The 11,247-nt window shown below is 36.5% G+C and overlaps 1 protein-coding gene across 2 annotated transcripts in view; it reads left to right on the top strand.

Moving 5' to 3' along the window:
- The first annotated feature begins 5,315 nt into the window (after positions 1-5,315).
- Positions 5,316-11,247, top strand: part of LOC105439697 (ATP-binding cassette sub-family C member 9-like) — a 37,897-nt gene continuing 31,965 nt past the window's right edge. Inside the window, exon 1 of one of the 2 annotated variants that reach the window (XM_031000188.1) lies at positions 5,316-5,666. The gene's annotated coding sequence lies outside the window, so the exon portion shown is untranslated. Of the gene's footprint in view, positions 5,667-10,861; positions 10,967-11,247 lie in introns of those variants that run through there. The other variant, XM_031000189.1, reaches the window with a different exon arrangement.

Below are 11,247 nucleotides of genomic sequence, written 5' to 3'. Positions count from 1 at the left end.
TCCATCCCTTGAAATTTAAATTGCACTGCCCCCATTCAGTGTGCCATTTTCAAAGAGCACAAAAAGGCTTCAGATTGAAGATTCCATCTCATAAAATTGTCTATCAGAGAGAAAGAGAGTTTATTTCGAGAGAAAAAATAAAATGAAAGGGCTATTTGACAAGAGCCCTTTCATTTCATTTTAGAAATAACCTCTCTTCCTCTCTTATAGACAATTTTCTCTCTTGAAAGTCAATAACCCTTTCATTTCATTTTAGAAATAACCTCTTTTTTTCTCCTAAAGACAATTTCTTTCTTGAAAAGGCTCTACCAGACCCCTCAAGCTCTGCCACGTTGTATGGATCCATTAGAAAGCAAAATAAGCCCACTCAATAATTGATACATATTAAAACGTCATAGCGATTTATCCAAATAAGAAATCCACGTAAGAGGCATTTTGAATGTTTTAAGAAAATTCTTTCAAATTCCAGGATATTGGGTGTTCTTTTTCAGGAAACTCTATTTAAACGAGTGGAAGCACTGGCGGTTCTGTTTTTTTTTAAACTGTAACAATTCTCCTTGGATCAGATATAGACCAAAAACAAGCCTCATTATCTTCAGTATACAAGTGTCATTTCGGACCTTACAGCTTTCGTAGAAATCGCTTCTGGACCGTCAAAGAAAAAGTTTGAGAACTCCTGGTCTACGCATTATACACATCAGGACCAACTTGACAACTTGACAAAAATTTGAGGGGGGTTTGACCCCCCCCCTCTGCCTTATCCATCGTTACCGTCACTACCATTTGAGTAGGGCCGGCCCCCTCCTTAATAACGACTCCCAAGCCATCAAGAATGACCCCATAATTTATAGATTACCATTCTGCCGTTCTTTGGAGGGGCCGGGCGTTTTTCTACACTAACCTTTTCATGCACTCCAGCTTAACATAAACAAGCATGCTAAGATTGTTTTGAAAAGAAGCATAATTTCGACTCAATTTCGCATAACCTAAAAATAAGAATACGGCCAGTCACCCCCCCTCCCCTTAATGCATCCGCCTTCACGCACCCCCTTCCCCTTGTCTTTCCCTTATTCGTCGTTACTGTCACTAATTTTTAGTGCCATTTCGTTGTCTTGCTTTCTCACCGGCTCCTCTCTTCTTTTTCTTTCCTCTTTTTTGAACTCTCTCTCTTTTCTTTACTTTTTGTTCTCTTTTCTTTTATCTTCTCCTTTTCCCCCTTTTTTTTCCCTTCTTTTTTTCTTCCTCTTTTTTCCTTCTCAATTTTTTTGCTTCGCCAATAGGGGGGGCCGCGGCCGTTTCGGCCCACCCCTGGATCCGCCACTGGTCTATTAAGGATGACGAACTATTCACAATTCGAGTGGGTTTAGTGGTATTTAACTGGTTCATTGAGTATATATTATTAATTTGATTATAATTCTTAGTTTTCAGATGTAAAGGTTGTTTTAAGATATCACAGTTTGTATCACCCATCATTATCAGATGACAGTTAAATCCAGATGCAAAAGAAATAAGTTCATCATAATAATTAAAAACTTCATATTTTGAATTAGGAGGTCTGTACCAGTTAATAAAGATAGGTTTTGTATTCTTTAGTCGAATAATAATAGGTATGTGGGAAAGAGAATCGTGCTCTAAAACTGAATAAATAAGACTTTCATGTATATAAATAGCAACTCCACCTCCAGATCTATTTCTGTCCTTTCTGACAATGAAATAATGAGGTATTTCAATTTCAGAACTTCTGATGCTATCATCCAGTCTAGTTTCATTGAATGCAAAAATGTGAAGTTGGTTTTTCATAACAATAGATCGCAATTATCAATATTCTTAAGTAAACTGGCAATGTTAAGATGATCAAATTTCAGACCCTTAATAGATAATTCTGAATATTTCTTAAAGCTAATATCTTGATTTTTCTGGGTGACCTCTGATTTATCCTTATGAGAATTTGATAATACATTCAGGTACATTAGTAGATTCATCATAAAATGGCAATACTTTCATGATACATTTCGGGCACCGCCATTCCAAAAATAATTCAGACATGTCATTATACACTTTGACAGGAATATTAGCGCAGGAGATATGAACCCAATCATCACAAGAAGTACAAAGAAGTGCTCTATGGTTGACTTTAACAAGATTATTGCATAATGCACATAAAAAAATTGATGTTCATTACAAACAGAAAACAGAAAATACAAAATCAATATGAAACCAATTAAGTGACAAAAAACAAAAACAAAAACAAAACAAATATATATTAAAACAAAATAATAAAAATGGATATATATATATATATATAACAACAACAGCAATATATATATATATAAATATGTTTGCACACACAGGTGGAGACAAACCGAAACTGGAGCGGGAGCAGTACTAAATCACATATCAATACATGTATGTTATAACAGAGAATGATTATTATTAACTTTACAGGTTCATTCAAAGCAGTAGCCTTGCATAATATCACAATACGGTCATTTAGGAGAGGAAAAAAAAGAAGAAAAAGACTTGCCTGCGGGCAGGCCTAATGATCAATAGGTATTATTGCATATCATTAAGTGGCAAAACATAAAGATAAAGAACCAGAAGCACCAGAGTGGACCATGAATACTCCTAGAATCCATGGTCATATAATACAAAGGAGCAACATAACAAAAGAGTCTACTCATTATATATAGAGTATATAGAGTATGAGAGAGTTATACGAAGTAGAGAACTACTATTACAATCTGAGTCTATGCAGTCAGTGTCAATGACCAATAGTTGAACTTCACTGTATAGCGATTAGTTTCAAAGTGCAAAAGAAGTACATAAAAAGCAGTTAATCCGCATAGACATTTTGGGCGTGGAGTAGCAACTCCCAAATCTTCTTTCTTGTTATACCACTGAACAATTCACCCTGAGAAGAACCTTCTCGTTGTATAATGAATAAGGTATTGTGAGATGGTACACATACACTAAAAAAAGTTATTCAGCCCAATACTGACATCAGTGGGATCAACGACAATGATCACTTATACGTCTAAATCAGAGAAGATCGCCATTTTCTTGAATGTACGAAAATATTACAAATTCGTGAATATAGAAAATATACATGAGTTATTATAAAATAAGCAATAACACAAAATAGTCAGCTAATCATTGTAGAACCAAAAATGATATAATACTGAGTAAACACGAATAATAATAAATAGATGAGCTGGGTATATGGGTAGTATGTAGCAATGACACAAAGAATGGGATCAGGTTCGATTTACATATATTTAAGACGTCGAAAGTATGACTTAGATTTTCTCGATATGACTCACCCTCGTGCTGTCGATAACTGCAGTGATGTGCCTTCTTAGTAATTATAGTAATTATATATCTCTTTACTCAACGTAGATTACAAGATCTTTACTATGATACTTTCTAAAAAAAATACGAACGACTTTGAGAAATATATTGTGCCCATGCCTTGAGCCATAATGCATGGCCATTCAGAGGATTTGTTTATGTTGGGGACCGGGGTAAAATGCAATAAATTATTGAAAATCTATTGCATTTTCTGTTTAAACAAAAAATATTTATGGAAACTGCCCCCTACCCTAGCCCCCGCTACGTACAGTCATGGTTCAGTGACAAAGCACTGGCCTCGTAACTGTGAGGCCCCAGGATCAAAACCATGTCGATGTGCTATATTAGTGCCCTTTTTGGGGGCATTAATCCTCATTACTGTCATTTATGACTTAAGGGCGTAGGTCCCCTATTTGATAAGCATAGTAGCATACACATGCTTTAGCAATCACGCAAAACACACATTTGCAAATTATTATTCAATGAAATCTGAGAATGTATACTAATATCTAGATCTATTATTTTTTAATTATTTTTAAAATAATTCCATAAATTGGGGTAAAACAAAAATATTCCAACTATGTGAGCGACAGTGTATGTAGACTGTTTTGTAGAGTACATTCATTAATAACATGTTAATGATAGGGGATAACTCGTCACTAGGTCCCCAGGAAAGAAACATACATAAATTTGAATATGCTAGTAAACCGATCTATTAACCATGGCTCAAATGACCCTCAAATAATATACACACGGGGAAGTGTTATTATACTATTCAAGAGTGGTGGAGGTGCTTTCATGAATAGTGAGTGTCTGTTTAAGTGTGTGAGTGTTTGGGTTTTAATTTGAACGTGTATCAATCAGACATGATTATTTACGTCACCATCCGAAAGACGTGAATAGGTTTCTAACCTGGATCCGATCGCAGTCAGAATGAATTAGGTGAAGTAAATAGCTGACACGCACTGCGTGGGGGGGGGGGGGGGGGGGTGGGACTAACATATTGAGACATACGGGGAGTGGGGTACCGTTAAAATGGGTCGCTTTTTCACAAATATTCCTTAACATGGGTCCGCTTTTTCAAAATTTCAAAAACTTTCGTGTGTCTGCATGGACTTGATTTGGCAATACTTCGATATTCTGGGCTAGAATCTTCAACTTTCTACCTCATTCAAGAACAAATCAACAATCACATCCATTCATGATGACAAGAACAGATGCGCCCCTTGCCTATATTAAACTGAGATTCTCGAATTATTGGGCGTTTGGCTTTGACATAGAGATTCCCCTGCTGCTAGAACATGCATGATGTTATGATTCCAAAATACCCCAAAACTATTCTTCCCTTGATCTTATCACAATAGTTTCCATAGATCGTTTCCTTAATGGCCCGAATTCACAAAGGAGGTTTGTCGACAAACCTTGGTTTTCGTACGTCATATGACGCGTTTTACGCGATTTTTACAAACCTGGTTTGTAAAGAACAAAAGGAGGTTTGGCGAAACAAAAGGAGGTTTGAGCTCAAACCTTGATCTGAGCTCAAACCTTGCTTTGTGAATTCGGGCCAATGTGTCTGACTTTCCACTATAGCTTGCTTTCCCCTCTCTTTCTTTTCTCTTACTTTTCGTCTCTTTTCCATTTGCTCGACATCGTGTGCACTAGGGGCGCGTTCATGCTTGATTTTGAAGGCAGAATGAGCGATTTGTAACGCTCATCGTAAACGCTCATCGTAATCGCAGTTCCACGGTGCACTGTTCATGCTCACTTCTCCAGGCAATTCTCCTTGGGTGGCCTTCAGCTGGATTCGCAAACCTGTGTGCGCATGCTACGTAGACCCACTAGAGGTCAGTGCGTTGACCCCATTTAAACGCGTTTACAAATTGTAAACGCATCTTTTTGTGAGTTTACGATCGGCGATCGTGATCGCCGTTTTTCGGTGATTCTACAAAAGTGAGCATGAACGCAATCGTGTTTTAAACTAAACGCGTAACAGATGCCTGATTCTGGCCGTCAAAATCAAGCATGAACGCGCCCTAATATACACGACCATCTCTCGTTCTACGCTTCAGCTACCGAATCGTGACCTCTGCACAATGGCATGAATACCCGGTATACTAAGCACCTATAAGGATGACAATTTCCCAGTGTTACCTGAATACCCATTCTTGCTCGACGGAACATTCATTTTGTTTGTCCTTCGAGTTCCACTAATAGGGATCTCTGTGAGTGTATCTGACATACTGTGGCGAAGCTTGAAGCTCTGGCTTTAGATCAGGAGGTGTTTAGATCGTATAATGTGCGACCCGACCTCGTGAATTGTGAGTATATATTGCTTTCTTCCTTATCCGACGTACAGAAAAGATATTATTATATACCTAACCTAACACAGAGTTGCGATACGCAACACCTACGGTACGCAACTCCTAACATTCGTGTGAAACAGCACAGGCTAGTAATACGAGTGCACTTAAATTGAACGTCTTCCTGCTATGACTCGCTAGGTGCATGAATATGAATGTGCAATTAATATATTTATATTCCTTCCTTGTCGGAAACGAGTATATAAACCGAGTTCCATTCAACCGGCAAAACATATACGTGACTCGTTGGGGGCGGATGTTCATAGACGCAGGTTATTTCAAGTGGAAAACACTCCGTCCCTCGGATAGGATGTTAAATGGAGGCCCCGTGTACAGGAGAGTCACCACCCTTGCACATTAAGAACCCATTGCACTATTCGTATAAGACAAGGGGGAAACCCCGGTGTAATGGTCCACCTGCACACCCCAATCAGGCCGAGTATACGGCATCTGCAAGAATCTTCAGTATTGAAGGAGGCAGATTATCTTGAAGAAAAAGAAGAAGTTATGTTATCCATACATATAGCAGTCAGCGTAGTCAACATTACCGAGATTTTTTTTTAATGATTGATAAATAAATAATATCGAAATAACTTTTTCTTTTGTTTTTTTGTAAATTCGGTGGAGTCTCTCGGAGGCGCATATCCTCAAATAAGCAGAATGCACTACAAAATAATGAACGCCCAATGAACGCCCAACAAACGCCCACTCGTCCAATGAACTCCCAGAATGGGGGTTCGGTTTAGGGTTAGGGTTAGCGTGCGCTAAGGTGTTATTAGCTCAACCAATTCATCTGGTCAACTGTTGTGGTTGCTCCAAGAATGATTATTAGGGACCAACTCGATCATACAGTAGCCCTAGATTTCTGTCATTAAACTGAAATATTCAACGCTGAGCTGGGAGTATGACTACGAGTATGAGTGTGTAGTGCAGAGGATATAACCGACATGAACTTCACAAAGTTTATCGGGGAGGTGTTTCATAAAGCTGTTCGTAAAGTTACGCATGACTTTACGAACGACTTGCATATGAAAAGCCAAATGGGATGCTCATTCATTATTGATTATTATTTATTAAGTTAAACTGTGCAGATATAGATTAACATTCTTATTATAACAACCATTTTAATGCAAAGTATGTTTTTTGCCATAATTTAATTGAGGTTATTGGAAATATCAGGAAAAAAATGTGGGCATCCTATCTGGCACTTCATATACAAGTCGTTCGTAAAGCCATGCGTAACTTTACGAACTGTTTATGAAACACCCCCCGGGTCATATCATATGTTGTTTAGGCAACCGCGTCGAGTTGAAATGGAAGGGGTATGACCAAAGAGATACCAGCTAATAATATCCTCCTTGGTATGACAGCGTTATTTAATACTTGAACAAAAAGGGTCATTCATATAAAATCGTCGATAATTATTGATGTGTATAATCATATAACCTTATAGTTCAATTTGTTTGTTTGTTTTTATTTCCGTATAAAATCATCACAACATACAAATACATACATAAATGAGATATACGGCGGATAGCCCATTTCAGGCGTGTTAACAAAATACGCCTGTTCTTCCATGGGGTCCGGATAAAAGAGCTGATACATAAAAATCAGATATTTTATACAATCATGGGGAAATAAGATTTATATAAATTCAATGTAAACATTACATTAAACAAAACATAAACGATATAACTGAACATGTATAATATATTTTCGGGTCTAATAAATTCAATTTACATTTATAATTCAAATTCAGTGGATTTTATAAGGGATACAGAACCGCACGAACCCTGAACAAATAAAGTAAAAGGAAAGAGAGGTAAACAGATTATTGAGCACATTTCGAAGATATTGTGAAAAAAATTGTCAGATTGGATTTGAAATTTTGAATCGTACAAGCACTACGGGTATTAGCTGGTAATTTGTTATACAATGAAGTTCCTCTGTAATAAAATGTTCTTTTACAATTATTGGTTTTCGGTCTAGGGAGACTTAGATTACCTATAGAACGGAAAAAATACCTGTCTGTTTTTATTGGTATGGGACGTTTGATATATTCAGGAAAAAGATTATTTAAACTTTTGTACATCATAATATATATATGTTCTTCTTGGCGGACACTTAGTAATTTCCAATTTAAAACTTCATGGATATGAGAAGTGGAAATATGAGAGTATGGATTGATTTTCAATATGATTCTTCCTGCCCTGTTCTGAAGTTTTTGCAACATATCTAGATATTTTTTGGGGGCAGACTGCAAGATTATATCGGTGTAATCAAAATGGGGAAGAATAATTGAGGAATAAACAATTTTTAAATAGATTCATTTACAGAATGTCTCAGTCTACCAAGAAAACCTATCATTTTACCAATTTTAGAGCACATTTGTTCAATATGAAAATTCCACTTAAGCTCTTTATCAATAATAATTCCAAGGTATTTTACTGTTTCTACATTTTTAATATACGTATTTTGAATTCTTAAATTTAAAACATCGTGCCTTGCTAGCATTTGTTTTGTTCCAAAAGACATGCATACAGTTTTAGTACATTTTATTTTCAACTTATTTCTATTCATCCATTTACTAGCTTTGGTAAGTTCGGAATTTAAAGTTGTCTCAACAACTTTTGGATCTTTATCAGAGAAATATAAAACAGTATCATCTGCATAAAAGTGAAAAGCACATTTGTCAAATACAGAAGCTAAGTCATTAATAAATAATACAAAGAGAATTGGCCCAATCAAACTCCCCTGGGGCACCCCGTTGTTAATAGAATATTCATCCGAAAATGTATTATTTAAAAAAGTAGTGATTTTTCTTTTCGACAAATAACTTGAAAACCAGTCCAAAGATTTACCAACTATACCAAGCCGAGCTAGCTTAGATAAAAGTAGCTCGTGATTGACCATGTCAAAGGCTTTATGTAAATCGATGAATACCGCCCCGGTATAATGTCCGTTATCCATGGCTTGGAGCCAGTCGTCAGGCACTTTCAACAATGCCGTTGTGGTTGAGTGCTTAGCTCTAAATCCTGATTGCTCAGGTACTAACATTTTGTTACCTTGAATGAACTTAAGTAGCTGAATTAGAACGATTTTTTCGAGGATTTTAGAAATACAAGGAAGAAGAGAAATTGGACTATAGTTATCAGGATTTGATTTGTCCCCTTTTTTATGTAGAGGGATTACCTTAGCTATCTTCCATGATGTTGGTACTTTACCATCTAAAATCGACTTATTAATTAAATATGTTATAGATTCGATCAATTCGTTTACACAAGTTTTCAAGAAAAATGTGGATATACCATCAACACCAACAGATTTCTTGTGTTTTTTTTTAGTTAGCTACTTGCCTTTTAGTTCAATTCGACTCATTTTAAGGATCAAATACAGTTTTATTGAGCAATTGCTTTCGCCTCACAGGCGTAATATGTTTGTACCAATTGTCTTATTTGACTTAATCAGTTTTATCATGTTCATAAACGATAATTTTGATACATAATTTTAATTTATAAAGAAAATCCCTTGTTGCTAGTTTTGAAGGCCTGTATGACCACAACACAACGCAGTTTACTCGGAAAATTGATATTGAATATTATAGTCGTGTACTTTGTTGTATATAGGTCTGCATGGAATTTGATTTTGTCATCATGTTTGAAAATGTGCAGAGAGAGTTTTTTTCTTCTTCTTGATTTCAGCGAACTCTAGCGTCGTAATGCTGTTTTTTAAATAATACCGTTTATAATGCCCTACACTTTATTACCGAATCGAAGGAGCATATTCAAACGTACAACTATATGTTTCTATTGGTTCTGCTTCTTAAATACTCAATGACTTTTGACGCATAATTCTGTGTTGAAATTAGCTGGATGGAGAACGGCACAATGACTTAAAGACATCCAACAAATAAAGCCTAATTATGCTCAAACTATTTTGGGGTGCTTAATTTTGCTGGAGAAGGAAAAGTTATAAGATCGGCATAAAAGAGCGCAAAATATTTAAACAGAGATAAGATGCCGTGCTCTATAGGAGTTGGTAGTGATATTGGTGTTGGTGGTGTCGATGTTGGTGTTAGTAGTGTGTGTTGTGTGGTTAGGGGGGGGGGGGGGGTGGGGGTCGTAAGCCCGATCGTAACCAAACAAGGAAGAATAAATAACCGCTTTGAAAAACCCAATCTAGTCGTCGCGAGGCGAGCTACCCATTCACCACACGTGTCTCAGTCTGGACGCATTGTATATTACCTACAAAAGAGGAGAATAGATCTGGTCTGAATGTATAAATAATAAAGAAGTTTTGCAAACAACGTGAGTGTAAACACAGTGCCGACAGTGCGAAATTTTCGGGACATCTTCGTAAGACGTTAGTTAGCATGCATCAGATCATGTAGCCTAAATATGGTTTATGATCTATATCCAAGATCAAACGAGAAGAAAGTAACCATGCAAGGGATAGAACTTGCGATTACAAAGGAGAATCATTGTAATAATATACAATCGTATTGATATTGACTATTGAGTACATTTCGCGTAGTCATTTTAGACCTTTAACGTTCTCTAAATATGAATGCGCTTCGTGATTCATCTTAAAACTTTGCTTCGTCATGGTCACGTGATGCATGAAATATCAATAGTACTTTCAGTGTCTGATCTGAGTACAAAAAAATATAGTATAATTCACTGTTCATTGATGATTTTAAAAATAATTATCAATTTTCTAGGTGTAAACTTTTTGTTGACTCACACTGTATAACCTATGTGGCATACCGTAAGTACACTAACTTGTGCCTCAACTTACGTTATCAATAAGTGTGCTCTTATACATGAGATAAACCTGTTACAAGCGCAATGACTCAGTGGTAATCCAGTGGTACCGTCGCTGGGAGGTCCATGGACTCGAAACCAAGTCGATCCATGCGCTAGTGCTCTTTGGTTTAATAGGTAATTACCCTCATTACAAGTCCCTCGGAGAGTACCTAAAGTCGGTGGTACATTACATGGTTACCTAACTTACAAGCATACAATGCTTTATTAGCAGTTAGGCCAAACAAACAAAACAAAACAAAAATGCTAGCCGGGTATTGTTTAAGCATATTATTAGCACGTAGAAAACATCCTGACCCTATTCCATTTATTCTTTTTCAGAGACGTTGATATTTTAAAGGAACATGATATTTTATGCCCACTGCGTATTCCTGCCAAGCGTTAACAGCAGACAGTTTGTAATCTACAGCAATTTTGTGTGCATACTGTTGTGAGGTAACATATTCATTAACCTTATTAACGAGGATATACAATTATGTTTCCCTACGTGACCTTACATAGCCCCACCTATTTTATGATGCGTTTTATAAAGGTGTACAATGTTACGCAACATAATTATAACCCACGTATAACATTCAAGCGGTTGCAGTATGCAGTGAGCAGTATATTATGATTATAGCAATCATATTATTTCCAATTAAAAAAATGACGATTTACTGACAACTACCCTGTGAGGAAACAGTTTACCAAAACGATGTCTTTCTCTACAAACAGTG

Source organism: Strongylocentrotus purpuratus, unplaced genomic scaffold, assembly GCF_000002235.5.
Source record: "Strongylocentrotus purpuratus isolate Spur 01 unplaced genomic scaffold, Spur_5.0 spur5_scaffold_6, whole genome shotgun sequence".
In the NCBI taxonomy this organism is placed as follows: domain Eukaryota; kingdom Metazoa; phylum Echinodermata; class Echinoidea; order Camarodonta; family Strongylocentrotidae; genus Strongylocentrotus; species Strongylocentrotus purpuratus.
This window is presented reverse-complemented; position numbering and strand designations above follow the sequence as displayed.